Raw genomic sequence first — 17,828 nt, 5'->3', positions numbered from 1 at the left:
ATTTCGTGAAATTAATGAAAGAAACATGTTTTTTTTTTTGCATTTCGTGAATCAATGAACGAAATAGTTTTTTCAAAATAGTTTATTTTATTTTATTTCGTTCATCTAAAAACGAAATTGGAAAATATATGGATAATATATATATATATATATATATATATATATATATATATATATATATTGTTAGAACCCGTATTTTTGTATAGTGGAATAATCCTGATTTATTTATGATAAGCTAAGGACAAAAAGTTTTTTCGGGATACAAAGTCGGGATTCTTAACCTTCGATTTTATTTTGAGATATAAGTTGTGCATGAATTTATTGGTATGGGACAATTAGGAAAAATTTGGGACCAAAAGGTGATAAATTGGAAGTGGAAAATCATCCACAAATTCCATGTGGGCTGAGCATAGTGGATTGTGGTGCCCACACAATTTGTGTCATCTTTTGAGTGGAACAACTCTTTAATGTGGGCCAAGGGACAATTGTGCAATTCATTAAGTGATAAAAAGATAACCACAATTCATTTACTTCATTCTCCACTTGAACAAAAAAAAAAAAAAAAAAAAGAAGAAGAGAAAGAAGCTCCCTCCATTGAAGCTCACGGACAAGAAGGCCAAAAATCATCCCCTCTTTTTAGCTCCTCTAAAATTATTCCATTGATGTAAACCCACTATATTGAGGTCCCTAAGTAGCGTGGAAGCATCGTTGGAGCGATCAACCCATTATTTTCATCTTTTGGAAACCCTAGGCTATTGGAAAGTTGAAGAAGGAAGGTAAGCATTCATTATGTTTTTGTGTTATGAAGGTTATATTCATGTTGTAGTATCTTATAGTGGTTGGAAATCATGAAATATAGTATGATTGGAAGTGGGTTGTGTGATGGGTGTGCTAGCCGTGTAAATGGGTATTGTGATTGGGTTGTTGAATAAATTCCCTGTAGCATGTTAAATTGTTGTAGTGTGTAGGATGGCTAAGAATCATCAATATATGTATATGTGTAGTGATAGATGAATATGGGTCATGCTATATGCCAAAGAACACACTAATGTCGCTTAGCGTTTTAATGGTTGTTGTGATGACTTCTAGTTTAGAAATGAAAGTTTAATGTCCCAAAGTGATATGGTGAATTGTTGCGGGCTGTTTTGAGGCTGGTCGTGCATTTGACATGAATTGTACATTTTATGAAAATGACATCGTTATATTGTGGATTGTGACGCAAAAAAAAAAAATGGAAAACAATTGTGGGTTGTTGGAATTATTATGTGAATTGTTTAGAATGTTCTTGAATGTTGTTAGTATGAGTTTGGGTTAATAATCAAATGTACGAACGATATTGTGGCTTTAAAGTAAGCCATGGAATTGAATAATTGAGAAGTTGTCGAATGGCGTAGAAGAGAGCTACCATTATTATTTTGCTTTTCGGATTGGTTGTCAATGTTACTAGGTTGGTTATTGTGGTGGTTGTTGTTGATTTTGAGCGAGTTAAATTCTCGAGGTAGCCTATTTACAGGGGAAATGCTGCCCGAATTTTTGTAGAATTAAGGGCGAAATTGGAATTTAATGCCCAAAAAGTCTTTAGCTAATGTTTGGCATTTTATGGCTTGTTTGTAGACCTTGGGCAGCCCGAATCATAGGTTGGATTTATCTTGAGTTGGATCATATTGGAGAGTGTTTGAGGTATGTAAAGCAATCTTCCTTCTTTTGGCATGCCTTAGTTTCACATAGGCTAGATTAGAGCTTTAAGGAAATTCCAAATTCGAGATCCGAGCATGTTATGATCCATATATATATATATTCTTTGGCACTCTTATGTATGTTTTTATGAAATATGAACCATGATGTATTTGAAGTAATCGCTTTCCGAAATTCGCATAGAAAATGTTCACTTTAAGGAATTTTGTAATCTCTGAATGCCATATTTTTTCGCATAGAGGCTCGGATCGCTCCAATAATTTTTATGGGAGTTTGCTTGATGTATAATGGGTATGTTTTTCATAGGCGGGCTCAGTTCGGGTCTATACTCGTCCGTGGGTCCCGCGACGCCCTTTATGTAAATCCGACAACTTTGAATCAAAAAGTGATAATTATTATTCCGATTTCGAATATGACTATTTTACTTATCCTTCGGATTTATAATAATGATTTTATGCATATGATTCCTCACTACTCCGCTCGTGCCTACTATGATATCGTTCGCCGGTTCCCGGGCCGGTTCTGTTGTCGTGCGCTTTGTGATACATTCCGGTGTTATGCTGTGATTATGGTTCACCGTGCTCCTCGCTCGAGGGCCGGGTTCCACTTATGTTTGGCGTTATGCTGTGTTGTGATGTGTGACGGGGATTCGGAGATTTGAAACTTTCTGGTGTTATGTTGTGTTGTGGCGCCATCGACAGGCGGGCGACCACATTTTCCTGTGCCCTATGCATAATTTATACTTTGGAAATAAACATTTTGATATTTTCTTTTTGATATGTATTATTTTCTATATATCTGATTCGATTATTGTTCAGATTTATTTCTGTACCTTCTGCTTTGCATACTCAGTACATATTTCGTACTGACCCCCTTCTCCGGGGGCTGCGTTTCATGCCCGCAGGTACGGACGCACAGCCTGGTGATCCACCTGTTTAGGACACCCTTTCTGCTATTCGGAGTGCTCCTCTCTTTCCGGAGCTTATACTTTTGGTATATATATATTTATTAGTGCATTTGTATATATTCATTCATGGGTACGGCGGGGCCCTGTCCCGTCATATGATTCTGTCGGTCTGTTTAGAGGTCTGTGGACATGTTTGTGGGTTAGGGTCTTTCTGTATGGATGTATGTACATGTCGTTTGGGCGATCCCATACGCCGAGGCGGCCGGTCCGCATATGTTGTTTGGGCGATCCTATACGCCGAGGCGGCCGGTCCGCATATGTTTATATATTGCTTGGTTAGCCCTGTGTGGCTTTTGTTGGTATTTTCTGCGTGCAGGGTATATTGGATAGTCCGTAAAACAAAGGAAACTCTGCCGAAATTTTTCTGGAAATTACCTAAATCTAAAATAAAGCCTTGTCGGCTTCCGCCATATACTAGAATGAGTTGATAGAATTTGAGATAATATTTGATAGATGGGTTCGGGGTGCCCAGATCGGGCACTAGTCACGGCCTACGGGGTTGGGTCGTGACATATATATATATATATATATATATATATATATATATATATATATATATATATATATATATATATATATATATATATATATATATATATTATTTTTTTGCATTTCGTGTATTAAAAAACGAAATAGGATAAAAAAAATTAGTTTTATCCTATATGTTGAGAAAATTAGTCAGCTTTATTTTCAAAAATTGAAACCACATAAGTGAAATTGACATTCACAGCTACATTACTCCGAAATTTTTATGTTGAAGTCTATTGCGCATCATCATATTATAAGTGTTTTATTTTTTAATCAAAACATAACTTTATTTTGAATATAAATCTAATTCAATTAGATAAAAACATAGTTAGAAAATATAGGAGAAAGAGTAGTTGTAAATTGGTGAAACTTTAAACAGTCATAACTTTGCGCTCGGATATCCGATTTATGTAATTGTTTTTTGATTTTTCATATTTTTTCGAGATCTAGCAGCGCAACCGGGCCGATTTTCTAGAAAACCTCTTTTTTCCCTTCCAATTTTAATTTTCCCCCAAATTGGCGGGAAATTTTTAGTTTTCTTTACTTATAATATGATGATGCGCAATAGACTTCAACATAAAAATTTCGGAGTAATGTAGCTGTGAATGTCAATTTCACTTATGTGGTTTCAATTTTTTAAAATAAAGCTGACTAATTTTCTCAACATATAGGATAAAACTATTTTTTTTTATCCTATTTCGTTTTTTAATACACGAAAAAACGAAAATTATAAAAATTATAAAAATTGGAAGAATAGGCCGAAAATAAGAAATACACCTACATGATAAGAAGAATCAAGGAGTGAGGGAGTACTGAGTAGGATTGTTTAACATATAAGTAAAAAACCGCATAATATTGCTATTTTTCTTTCTACAAAAATTAAAACTTATATATTTAGAACTTATATATTTATTGAAACAAAAATATAACCCCCTATCACCCTTTTGGTATCAGAGCGAGAAGATTTGTGGACCTAAATCTGTATTTTAGATAAAAATATAAACTAGTTTTACTTTTTTTTTTTTTTAGGTAATGAAAGATAATTATTTAGCTGTAAAACAAGAGTTAGAAAAATTGTATCCGGAATATACTAAATTAAGTAGTACCAAAGAAAACCAGTTAAGACTACAAGAGTTAATAGATATAATATCAGGATTAGAATATAAATTACTACGATATATAAAATCTAGAAAAACTTTAAAAAACCAAAAGCGATATAGACCATATTGATTGTATGAGAACACTACCCTTTGTCAGACAAATACAAATTAATCATTGGTATTTATATAGAGATATAAAGAAAAGACGAGAAAATCAACAAGTAGAAAAAGCCCTAAGTGCATATTTAGAAATAATAAATTCAGAAACTTTATCATCACTAATACAAAATAGACTTTTATAAAGTCAGATTAACGAAGAAACAATCTCTGCTATAACTTGGGAATTACACGGTATAAGAGAAGATATAGAAAGACTTACAACTAGTATAGAACATCAGAAACAATTTTGTAAAATAAAAATCCCGTTAGGATAATAAATAAAGCTAGAGAAATAGATATCTTAAAAAATCTAGAGTACCTAGACTTAAAAATATACTCAGAAAAGAAGTATAGAGCATTAACAGACCATAGTATTATAAAGTGTAACTTTAGTAACGGAGATCATATATTACATAGTGAAGACAAACAGCTAAATACATTAGTAGATTTAGTCATAAATTTCAGTGAAAAAATACAAGAAAATAATAAAGATATCACTAAAATATTAGAAGTAGTAACTACATCTCAGACTAAGCAAAAGAAAACCTTTGAAAAATTAGAACAAAACCTAGACTACTTAAAAACACAAGAATTAGAATTAGAAAAGAAAGTTCAGACTCTAGTTAATAAATTTAACCTAGAAAAATTACCTACAAAAACGGAAATAGAAAAGTTAGTTAAAGTTATTATAGAAAAACCAAAAGAAATAGAACTAAAAACAACCCACATAGTCTCTAAAATAACGCAACAAGTAGAAGTTTTAACGAGTGACATTAGAGAATTAAAAAAGACAGTAGCAGAACTAAAACAATCACTCTTTCATGAGTAGACCAACATTAGCTCAAGAAGAAGCCGCGAAATTAATAGAAAAATCCATACCTTTACCAGCAGACTATAAAGATTATATACCTAGCGCTAAATCGGACCAAATAATAATACAACAGAATACTACTATAATTTCATTAATATTAGAAATAATAAAGAAAATAGAAAAAATAGTACCAAGGTTAGAATTATTAGACGAACGCATTTCGTGGTTGACTGAACAACAAAGATGACTAATGTCCTTGTCTCTCTCTTTTCGATGCCTTTGTCTTTAATTATTGTTTTCATGCTAATAAATAAATAAATAAAAAGGGTAGGTGAAGGTTGGTGAAATTGGTTCAGAGAAAAGATGAAGAACTATATCTTGATTTGTTGCTTCAATAGATGTTGTTTTAATTAAAATAAAAAACATTCCCGATTTGGTATCAGAGCTACTTCACACGAAAATGGAACTTTTTAGGAGTAGTACTAGGAGAAGGTAAAATAAAATTACAACCTCATATAGCCAAAAAAGCTTAGAAAATTGAAGACCCTACTATTAGTCTAAGAATAATAACATTAGAAACAAGAATAAATGAATTAGAAACCAGATTATGTAACCTAGAAAGAGGAAAACAAAGAGAAGTAGATAGTGAAGACGAAGAAATAAGATTATCAAACATACAACCAATAATGAAACCATTAACAATAATACCAGAAGAATCTCAAGCAGAATTAATGAGCATAGAAGACCATGAAGCATTAGTATATATATATATATATATATTATCCACTATTTTCCAATTTCGTTTTTAGATGAACGAAATAAAATAAAATAAACTATTTCGTTCATTGATTCACGAAATGCAAAAAAAAAAATAGTTTTTTTCATTAATTTCATGAAATGCAAAAAAAAAAAAAACCCATTTTGTTGATCAATTAACGAAATGCAAAAATAAAACAATTTTTTTCATTAGTTTCACGAATTGCAAAAAAAAAAATTGTTGCATTTCTTGAATTGCACAACGAAATGCAAAAAAAAAAAACAGTTTCTTTCACGAATTGCAAAAAAAAAAATTGCTGCATTTCCTGAATTGCACAACGAAATGCAAAAAAAAAATATAATAATTTGTTGCATTTCGCTACACATGTTACATAGTGAAGACAAACAGCTAAATACATTAGTAGATTTAGTCATAAATTTCAGTGAAAAAATACAAGAAAATAATAAAGATATCACTAAAATATTAGAAGTAGTAACTACATCTCAGACTAAGCAAAAGAAAACCTTTGAAAAATTAGAACAAAACCTAGACTACTTAAAAACACAAGAATTAGAATTAGAAAAGAAAGTTCAGACTCTAGTTAATAAATTTAACCTAGAAAAATTACCTACAAAAACGAAAATAGAAAAGTTAGTTAAAGTTATTATAGAAAAACCAAAAGAAATAGAACTAAAAACAACCCACATAGTCTCTAAAATAACGCAACAAGTAGAAGTTTTAACGAGTGACATTAGAGAATTAAAAAAGACAGTAGCAGAACTAAAAGAAATCACTCTTTCATGAGTAGACCAACATTAGCTCAAGAAGAAGCCGCGAAATTAATAGAAAAATCCATACCTTTACCAGCAGACTATAAAGATTATATACCTAGCGCTAAATCGGACCAAATAATAATACAACAGAATACTACTATAATTTCATTAATATTAGAAATAATAAAGAAAATAGAAAAAATAGTACCAAGGTTAGAATTATTAGACGAACGCATTTCGTGGTTGAATGAACAACAAAGAGAAAAAAAATAAAGAGACGTTTAAAAATAAAGAAGTTGACGAATTAATAGACCAATTAAAAAAGGTAGAAATAACACCTCAAAAAGATAAAGTTAAAGTACTTAGAAAACCACAAAAATGGACCTTTTTTCAACTAGACCAAGAAACGAAAGAAGATCAGAAAGGCAAGAAAGACAAAGAGTAAATTTTTCGGATAATAGAATAGGTAATAATTTCTTATCAAGAATTTTAAATAGAAGAACCCCAGAAGAAAATAATCAACAGTTAAGTGAGGTAATAGACGTAGATAGAGATATACAAATTTTCCAACAAAATCAATTAAAACTGTTAAATCCAAAAACTCTATATAATATAGGACAGTTTTCAAGCACAACCCAATTGTGTAGACATTATAGAGAAGAACAAATATCAGCCATAGGAACTAAAATTACTACCATAAATTTAATAGACCCAGTAGCCGTAAGACAAATAAAAAATACTGGAAGAAGTTTAATGCATATAGGATTAATAGTAGTAGGATTAAAAGGATTAACTAGAAAGAACTTAGGAATAAAAGTTTTAATAGTAATTTATGACGATAGATGGTCAGACATGAAAAAATCAATACTAGGACTAACGGAAGTAGACATGACAAATAATGGAGGAATATTTTATATTAGCCCAGATTTTATAATGAATTTAGCAGAATTTGAAAAGCACATAAAAATAGGAATACAAACTAAGGGATATGAAGAAATGTGTGATGGAAATAATTTATTAATATGTGTAGGATTTCTAGGAAAAATGACTAATAATAGTAATACAAAATTTAAAATAAAAGTAGAAGATGTAGTGGAAATAATGGGAAATAAAGGAATAAGACTGATAAAGCCTATAAAAATAAACCCTGAAGAATATGCAGGGATGGAATGGAACCTAGAAGATTTTAATAGAAAAAAGATTTTACAGCCAGAATCTCACCTAATGTACACTAATTCTAAGGGAGAGACATCTGTACGTTTTACTAATTATAATTATATGCCACAAAAAGACATAGAAGAAGAAAGCACTTTAGACGAAAATGAAATTACAGATACAACTTTTATGAATATAGAATTAATACAAGACGAGTTTGCAGTAGACGAAGTTATAGAAAAAGCAAAAAGACTTCAAAAAGAAAACAAAAATATGCTTTTTAAATGTAAAGGATGTAAGTTAGGAGAATTAACAATAGAAGAAACCATAAGTCACTTTAAATTATGTGAAGCCCGAACTGATAATTGGGATATAGAGTAGAACAGATAAACCAAAGAAAATCAGACGATTTTGATAAAAAATTAGAAGACATGCAAAACAGTGATGACGAACTAAAAATAGACTCTATAATAAGTCAAAAAGAATTAATGGAATCTAGTGCATCTAGCTCTAGTCCATTTCAAAGAACAACAGGAGAACAATATACTATAGATACTAGCACAGGAAATGTACCTAGAAGAAGAGTTTTTAGAACAGGAGGAGAACCTTTAAATAATGTCAAACCATCAGAAAAAAGAATGCCTATAGAAGAACCCATTATTCTTCAAGAAGGAGGTAATAAAGGTAAAATATTAAATATAGCAGCACATGACCCCCAAAGATGGAATTCAGTGATAGATCTCTGGAAAGGAATAGTAGTAGCAGACTATATAAAAACATATAGTGAAACAGACGCAGAAACAATGTATAAATATTTAGAAACATTTTTAGGAGAATCAGCCAAAGCTTTATGGGAAGCTTATAAAGAAAATTTTCCAATGGAATTTCAACACCTAGTATCCATGGGAGCAAACCCATATAATTTTACTAATAAAATACATACTTTAATTACAGGGGAAGATCCAAATAGTGGATTATTAGTACTACAAAGAAATGCAGTAATAAAATTAGAACAACTAAGCATAAGTAGTTGGTTTCATATTAAAAAAATTTTAAACGATTATTTTTACTACTGTACTATTAGTGGAAATGCATTTGATCAAGAATTAGGTAAAAAGTTATTTAATAAACTACCAGGAGCCTTAGGAAGTGAAATAGAAGATAGATGGAATAAGAGAGACGGAGTAATGCAGAATCCTAATTTAACGTGGTCCATAGGACATAGAATACAACATATAATGGATATACTACAAGAAAAATGTACTCATATACAAATACAAAAACAGTTAAAAGAAAATGAAATGAACTTTTGCAAAAGCGTAGTTTACACGACACAAAGTTATGATAAAGACAATTATAAAAAGAAAAAGCATAAAAAATACCGAACACAGTATAATAGAAATTATCCTCAATATAATAGAAAAAATATTATCTTAGAAAATCAGCAGCTAGAAAACCTTATTTAGACAGAAATAGGCATGTAAGAAAATATCGAACAGAAAGAAATTATAGATATAAATTAGAATGCTTCACTTGTGGAAGTGTAGAACACCTAGCAAATACATGTCCAAAAAGAATAAATAATAAGACAAGAAATTCCCAGCTAATTGAAGATTTTCAAGAAACATTAATAAATGTAGACGAATATATGTCAGATATAGAAAGCATATATTCTATAGTAAGTGTAGACACAGAAGAAAAAATCAAAACAAACTCATCAGACTCAGAAGCAGACGAATTAATTAATGAAATAGGATTAGAAAATCTAGACTTAGAAGCAATGGATAATTTAGCAAATATAGCCGAAGACTGTAACCATGAGTTTGAACGAAATAAAGGATTAGATAGTAATTCATGTTTCTTTTGTAAATGGTATCCTAGTAGAGACAAAAGAGCTAAATGTAAAAATTGTTATATAGAAGGATGTACAATGTGTATAGAAAAAGAATTTAAAACAAAAATAAATAAAGAAACAACTCATAAGAAAATTGAAGACCCTACTATTAGTCTAAGAATACTAACATTAGAAACAAAAATAAATGAATTAGAAACCATATTATGTAACCTAGAAAGAGGAAAACAAAGAGAAGTAGATAGTGAAGACGAAGAAATAAGATTATCAAACATACAACCAATAATGAAACCATTAACAATAATACCAGAAGAATCTCAAGCAGAATTAATGAGCATAGAAGACCATGAAGCATTAGTATGTAATGAAGATAATAAATTAGGAACAATAAAAATACTTGCAAGAATTAAAATAGATGATTATGAGATAGAAACATTAGCATTAGTAGATTCAGGGTGCACAAAGTGCATAATAAATAAAAGAATAGTTCCACCTAATTTAATAAAAATTCTGGAAAAACCAGTTGCGGCCATGCAAATGGATGGAACCCATAATATATATAGACATTATGTTCATAAAGCTTACATTAGCTTTATAAATACATGTTCAGAGTTTTACAAACCAAGTTATAAAATGGATAAGATATGGGTAAGAGACCTTAATATAAATGTAGATTTTGTCATAGGGTTAGACTTCATGTTACATAATAATGGTAGCTGTATGATTACAAGAGATGGAGTAATTTTCTTAAAAAATATTACTCATACACCAGTACAAGTTCTTAAGACTGAAACAAAGATTCGTCATAGAAAGATCCCTACCACAGACCTGCAAAAGAAAAAAGATAGTTGTTGTAAAGAATGTCAAGAAAAGAATACATGTTGTAAAGACAAACCAGAAATAAAAAATTTAACTCTAGAAGAAAAAAAAATTCTAGGAGAAGAAGACATGCTAGAAAAAGATTATACTTTAATAGATATAGAGACAGAGTTATATAATTTTAAAACAGGAATAGAAAGAATAGGAATAATAAAAAATCAAAAAGACCTAGATAATATAATAAAAATACTAGATGGAATAGAAATTATAGGAGAAAAACCATTAAAACATTGGAAAAACAATAGGATTGTATGTAAATTAGATATAACAAATCCAGACTATATAATTAAAACAGCATCTATTGAAGCAACAAATCAAGATGTAGAAGATTTTAAAGTACAAATAAAAGAACTATTGGATTTAGGAGTAATACGGAGATCTACTTCTAAACATAGATCTGCAACATTTATGGTAAGAAATCATAGCGAAATAGTAAGAGGAAAAGCAAGAATGGTAATAAACTATAAAAGACTTAATGATAACACTAGAACAGATGGATATAAGTTACCAGACAAAACAGAACTAATAAATAGAATGCAAGGAAAGAAAATATTTAGCAAATTTGATTGTAAATCAGGATATTGGCAGGTACGAATGCATGAAGATAGTATAGAGTGGACTGCATTTACCTGTCCTGAAGGACATTTCGAATGGTTAGTAATGCCATTTGGATTAAAGACAGCTCCACCAATTTTTCAAAGAAAAATGGATAGTATATTTGGAGAATATAAAAGGTTTGTATTAGTATATGTAGATGATATACTAGTGTTTAGTAGAGATATTAAAGAACATTTAGGACACCTACAAACGGTATTTAGACTATTTGTAGAAAATAGGATAATAATTAGTAAGAAGAAAATGAAATTATGTAAAAATTATATAAACTTTTTAGGAGTAGTACTAGGAGAAGGTAAAATAAAATTACAACCTCATATAGCCAAAAAAGCTTTAGAAATGCCAGATAAGTTAGACAATGTTAAAGAATTACAAAAATTTTTAGGAATAGTCAATTATGCTAGAAATTTTATAAAAGATCTAGGAAAAATAGCAGGACCATTATATTCAAAGACTGGATCAAATGGTCAAAAACATTTTAATACTGAAGACATTAAATTAGTACAAAAAATAAAAGAGAAAATAAAAAACATTCCCGATTTAAATATGCCTCTAGAAACAGACTATTTAATTATAGAGACAGACGGTAGTTTTGAAGGATGGGGAGCAGTACTAAAAGCAAAACCTAGTAAATATAGTAATAAAAATGAAGAAAAGATATGTGCTTATCAAAGTGGTAAGTATAAAGAAAAAGGAAATATGAGTAGTATAGATGCAGAAATTTTAGCCGTAATATATGGATTAAATAGTTTCAGACTATATATTCTAAATAAACCAGAAATACTAGTTAGAACAGACTGTGAAGCTATAGTTAAATTCTATCAAAAGATAAATGATAAAAATAGCAGTAGAAGACGATGACTAAATTTTTTAGATACCATTTCAATTTATAATTTAAAATTTGAACATATAAAAGGAAAAGATAATAATCTAGCAGATCAATTAAGTAGATTAAATATTACTGCTAACTAAAAATTTTGTTTGAACAGCATGAGACCTTCCAGTTCTCAAACAGCAGACAAGGGGAAAGGCATAGCCTCAACCCAAGACACATACAGACAGACAGTATTAGGTAACCTTCATTTTAGACCTACATCTTTATTAGAAAGAAATACTATGGAAGAAAGAATACAATTCGGAGCCAATAATTTAGTAGCCTATCAGCCATCAAATTGGACTTTTAAAGTATTACCAGAATATGTAATAGATAGACAACAAAGATGCTTAGTGGATAATTTATGGATTTCGCGTAATAAAAAAGACGGAGCTAGTCATTTTGTAGCCACTATAAATGCAGTTTCTCAGTATTTTACAGACCGAAATTTAGACAAAAAAATTAAATTTTATGTTGTAGTTCACGGCAAAACTAATGGTATTTTTCAGACTTGGATAGAAGTTGTAGACTCTATTAAAGACATAAGAAAACCTCTTTTTAAGGGATTTAATAATTTTACTGAAGCATTAGACTATGCTAGAGGAACGTTGGGTCCAAATTATTATATTTCTCCAGCTCTCAGACAAAACCCAGACAAAATCCCTCAATACAATGTACAAAAAGACACAGACAAAATAATCTTTTGCGACCATTGTTCTACCATGACTGATGTAGTCAAAAGATTAAACCAGCAGAAAGAGACATTGGTTCAAGAAAAAATGCAACTCTTGGATCAGGTGAAGACATTAGAACAAAGATTACAAGCAGTAAAGTTCGAATTGATGCAGTCTCAGAGATCTCCATCTCAGACAAAAATGGATGAGAAGGGTGTGCATTCCCCAATGAATGCAATTAGACCCACTGTATCGGGTAAGGATACAGCTAGTCCGGTTCAAACGATAGCCGGTAAAGACTTATCAAACCCGTTGATGGCTGTCACGAATTGCAAAAAAAAAAAATTGTTGCATTTCGTGAATTGCACAACGAAATGCAAAAAAAAAATATAATAATTTGTTGCATTTCGCTACACATATTACATAGTGAAGACAAACAGCTAAATACATTAGTAGATTTAGTCATAAATTTCAGTGAAAAAATACAAGAAAATAATAAAGATATCACTAAAATATTAGAAGTAGTAACTACATCTCAGACTAAGCAAAAGAAAACCTTTGAAAAATTAGAACAAAACCTAGACTACTTAAAAACACAAGAATTAGAATTAGAAAAGAAAGTTCAGACTCTAGTTAATAAATTTAACCTAGAAAAATTACCTACAAAAACGGAAATAGAAAAGTTAGTTAAAGTTATTATAGAAAAACCAAAAGAAATAGAACTAAAAACAACCCACATAGTCTCTAAAATAACGCAACAAGTAGAAGTTTTAACGAGTGACATTAGAGAATTAAAAAAGACAGTAGCAGAACTAAAAGAAATCACTCTTTCATGAGTAGACCAACATTAGCTCAAGAAGAAGCCGCGAAATTAATAGAAAAATCCATACCTTTACCAGCAGACTATAAAGATTATATACCTAGCGCTAAATCGGACCAAATAATAATACAACAGAATACTACTATAATTTCATTAATATTAGAAATAATAAAGAAAATAGAAAAAATAGTACCAAGGTTAGAATTATTAGACGAACGCATTTCGTGGTTGACTGAACAACAAAGATGACTAATGTCCTTGTCTCTCTCTTTTCGATGCCTTTGTCTTTAATTATTGTTTTCATGCTAATAAATAAATAAATAAAAAGGGTAGGTGAAGGTTGGTGAAATTGGTTCAGAGAAAAGATGAAGAACTATATCTTGATTTGTTGCTTCAATAGATGTTGTTTTAATTAAAATAAAAAACATTCCCGATTTGGTATCAGAGCTACTTCACACGAAAATGGAATTATGTAAAAATTATATAAACTTTTTAGGAGTAGTACTAGGAGAAGGTAAAATAAAATTACAACCTCATATAGCCAAAAAAGCTTAGAAAATTGAAGACCCTACTATTAGTCTAAGAATAATAACATTAGAAACAAGAATAAATGAATTAGAAACCAAATTATGTAACCTAGAAAGAGGAAAACAAAGAGAAGTAGATAGTGAAGACGAAGAAATAAGATTATCAAACATACAACCAATAATGAAACCATTAACAATAATACCAGAAGAATCTCAAGCAGAATTAATGAGCATAGAAGACCATGAAGCATTAGTATATATATATATATATATATATTATCCACTATTTTCCAATTTCGTTTTTAGATGAACGAAATAAAATAAAATAAACTATTTCGTTCATTGATTCACGAAATGCAAAAAAAAAAAAAAAACAGTTTTTTTTATTAATTTCATGAAATGCAAAAAAAAAAATCCATTTCGTTGATCAATTAACGAAATGCAAAAAAAAAACAATTTTTTTCATTAGTTTCACGAATTGCAAAAAAAAATTGTTGCATTTCGTGAATTGCACAACGAAATGCAAAAAAAAAAAACAGTTTCTTTCACGAATTGCAAAAAAAAAAAAAAATTGCTGCATTTCATGAATTGCACAACGAAATGCAAAAAAAAAAAGATAATAATTTGTTGCATTTCGCTACACATGTAGCGAAATGCAACAATTCATTCGGCACCGGAACAGTGTGAGTGTGGGTATTTCGTTGGTTATCCAACGAAATACCCATTTTGGTCTAAAAAAAAAGCATACTATTTTGGGCTAATGGCTGCAAAAATAACTCATTTTTGGGCTAATGGTTGCAAAAATAACCCATTTTTGGGCTAATGGCTGCAAAAAAATACCCATTATTCTAGTGATTGCTTTGATATCCATTTTATGAGATTGTGTAATCATAAGTTTGGTTGAGCTAATTATAGCCTTGCTGGGCTAGTTTCAGATTACGTTGGTATCCATATTTGTTTTTATGTGCTAGTGTACCTGCATTTTTGTTTATAACCATATGGTATTCGATAATGTTTTAAAAGGCGTTTTTCTGAGAAAGTCCCGCGGCTCGAGTGCTAAAAATGCATCGAGACAGACTGGTGAAGCGCCAGTATTATGAGGCATAATGTTGGGATCGAAATAACAGGATGTCATGCGAAAGCTAATAATAGCATACATCGATAAATCAGACGACAAAAAGAACTATACTAAAATAAGCATAATATTATTATATGATTTGGCCAACTAGCTTACATATGAAAAACTAATATAAAAGCATAAAATTATTGAGAAAATAATCTCCCCCTAAACAAAATTCTTGAAGGACTACATTGTAGATGCTACTGTGTTTTTTTGTTCTACTTATGGGAAGGATGTCTTCAATTTATTATAGATGTCCAAAACTTTTCCCCCAAGACAAGAAATAACCAAATATGGAAGAAAATTATATTTCCTTTCAGGAAAAGTAAAAACAATTATGATAATATTTTGACTTTCCTTTAAAAGAAAAGTGAAACTCAAATATGATAAGAAAATCAAGGTAAAAACCCTAAGACATAAGTCAACCTTCTAAGCATTGCTTAGGCGTAAATGCGATCCGAACCTTCCGGACATTCTAGGCCGGCTTTATCATAAGGCCACTAAAGCAATGGTTTGGGGCCCCAACTTTGTGAGGGCCCCATTTTTCCTAAAAGATTATCATAAATATTATTAATTATTTTTGTAGGTATTGTTAAATTCTAATTTCCCACTTTTACTATTCTTATTATCTTATTATTAAATATTCTAATTCCAAAAAGAAAGGAAAAAAGTGAAAATTTGAAGAATTAATTAACTCCCAAAAAGGAGCCTAGATAATTATATTATCAATTGAAAAGGATTTGTTAACGATTTCGCATCTAAAAAAGCTAGAAATGTAGACTTGAAACAAAACAAAAAATATGGCGATCTCTCCTTTTTGGGAAAAGGACACAAATGACTAACCAGGTGAAACTATTAACATCGGTGGCCCAAGAATTTTCAAAGTCATTTTTTAGCCTTTTCAAAATAATTTCATTTTCTAGCCATTTTTCAACTAATTACAGCATATATATATAAATTGTATCATTTTTGTATCTGTATCACTATTGAATATGTATAAAAAATGTATCATATGTATAGAAACTGTATCATTGTTGTGTAGAAGATGTATCACTACTGTACATGTATAGAAAAAATGTATCACACGTATAGAAACTATCGTATAGAATATGTTTCCCTGAAGCATATATGTATAGAAAATATATCATTGTTGTATAATTTGTGTATAATAAATGTATAATCAACAACAACAACATACCCCGTGAGTCCCACAATGTGGAGTCTGGAGAGGGTAGATTGTACGCAGACCTTACCCCTATCTTAGGTAGGGAGGCTATTTCCGGAAGACCCTCGATTCAAGAAAAAGCATAGGAAAAGTTAGATACGGGTAAACAATTCAAAGCAATTATGAAAATGAAAACAACGAAAGTGAATAAGCCATGATAAACCATTATGTGCAAACAGATACTCGTAGAAATTAAGGGACAAGAAACTAAATATCAATGCAACTACTCGCAAGAAAGGATAAACGTGACTACCTACTAGCCTTCTACCCTGATCTGAGTCTTCCATACCCTCCTATCTAAGGTCATATCCTCGGTAAGCTGAAGATGCGCCATGTCCTGTCTAATTTTTGTTTAATAAATATATAATTAATGTATACTTACTAATTATACACATATTATACATGTTTTGGAATATTTTTTGAAGGCTTAATATGAATTTTTTTCGTTGATCTTTAGTGGCAAGCGATTAAAGTCACCACAAATAGTCCTATTCTTTTTGCGGTGAATCTTTTAGTGACGACTTTTCGATCTATAAAGTCGCCACAAATAGTCCTGTTCTTTTTTTTTTTTTTTTTGTAGCGAATAACGTCGCCACAAATGTCTGATTTTTTTTTTTTTATAATGTGGGCTGGGCGGCTAGCGCTTGGGAATAGTATAGGTCTAACAGCCAGCTCAGGTATTAAGCCCAAAATGGGGCCTTTTTGGGATTTTCTTTTGGGCAGGTGGCTTCATCGTGTCTCCCTTGTTTTAAAAAACATTAGGGCCTCTGTTTAAATTTTGCTTTAGGCCCCCAATCTTGTTGAACCGGCCCTGCAGACTTTCATTTTTCTTTTATTTCTTCGCTCTATCCAATCTCTTAAGCAGACTAGAACATTCAAAGAACATCTCGAGAGATTGCAATAAGAACAACGGGATGCTGCTTTGAGCTGTCCTCCTACCATTGCAACAGAATAAAATAAATTTAATTTGAGTTGGCCTTCTACCATTGCTTATGAAAATAGACAAATGTTCAGAATTATTAACTGTTCGACCGTTTAACTATCCATGTCTTATGTTAAATTTGTACCATTACTCTATATTTGAAGGTAATATACTTTTAAAGATAGTCCAAATATGACATATGTCTCACATAAAGTGGCCAAAAACACACATTTTAATTGATTGAATATTAGATGTGTAGAGTCATATATCACGATGACTAAAATCAGTACCAAAACTGAGGGATCGAAAGTGCTATTCTCCTACTTTTGAAGATTTGCAAACTCAAATTTTCACATATTTCAAAAACTCAAAAGC

At 30.6% G+C, this 17,828-nt stretch overlaps 1 long non-coding RNA gene across 1 annotated transcript; it reads left to right on the top strand.

The window, feature by feature from the left end:
* Window positions 1-319: 319 nt before the first annotated feature.
* Window positions 320-3,007, top strand: LOC132609791 (uncharacterized). The gene is made up of 3 exons (XR_009571000.1): window positions 320-776; window positions 1,615-1,680; window positions 2,600-3,007. It is a non-coding gene; the product is annotated as an uncharacterized LOC132609791 (long non-coding RNA).
* Window positions 3,008-17,828: the final 14,821 nt, after the last annotated feature.

This window comes from Lycium barbarum, chromosome 1 (assembly GCF_019175385.1).
Source record: "Lycium barbarum isolate Lr01 chromosome 1, ASM1917538v2, whole genome shotgun sequence".
NCBI lineage: Eukaryota > Viridiplantae > Streptophyta > Magnoliopsida > Solanales > Solanaceae > Lycium > Lycium barbarum.
The sequence above is the reverse complement of the archived record's forward strand: the minus strand, read 5'-3'. Positions and strand labels throughout refer to the sequence as shown.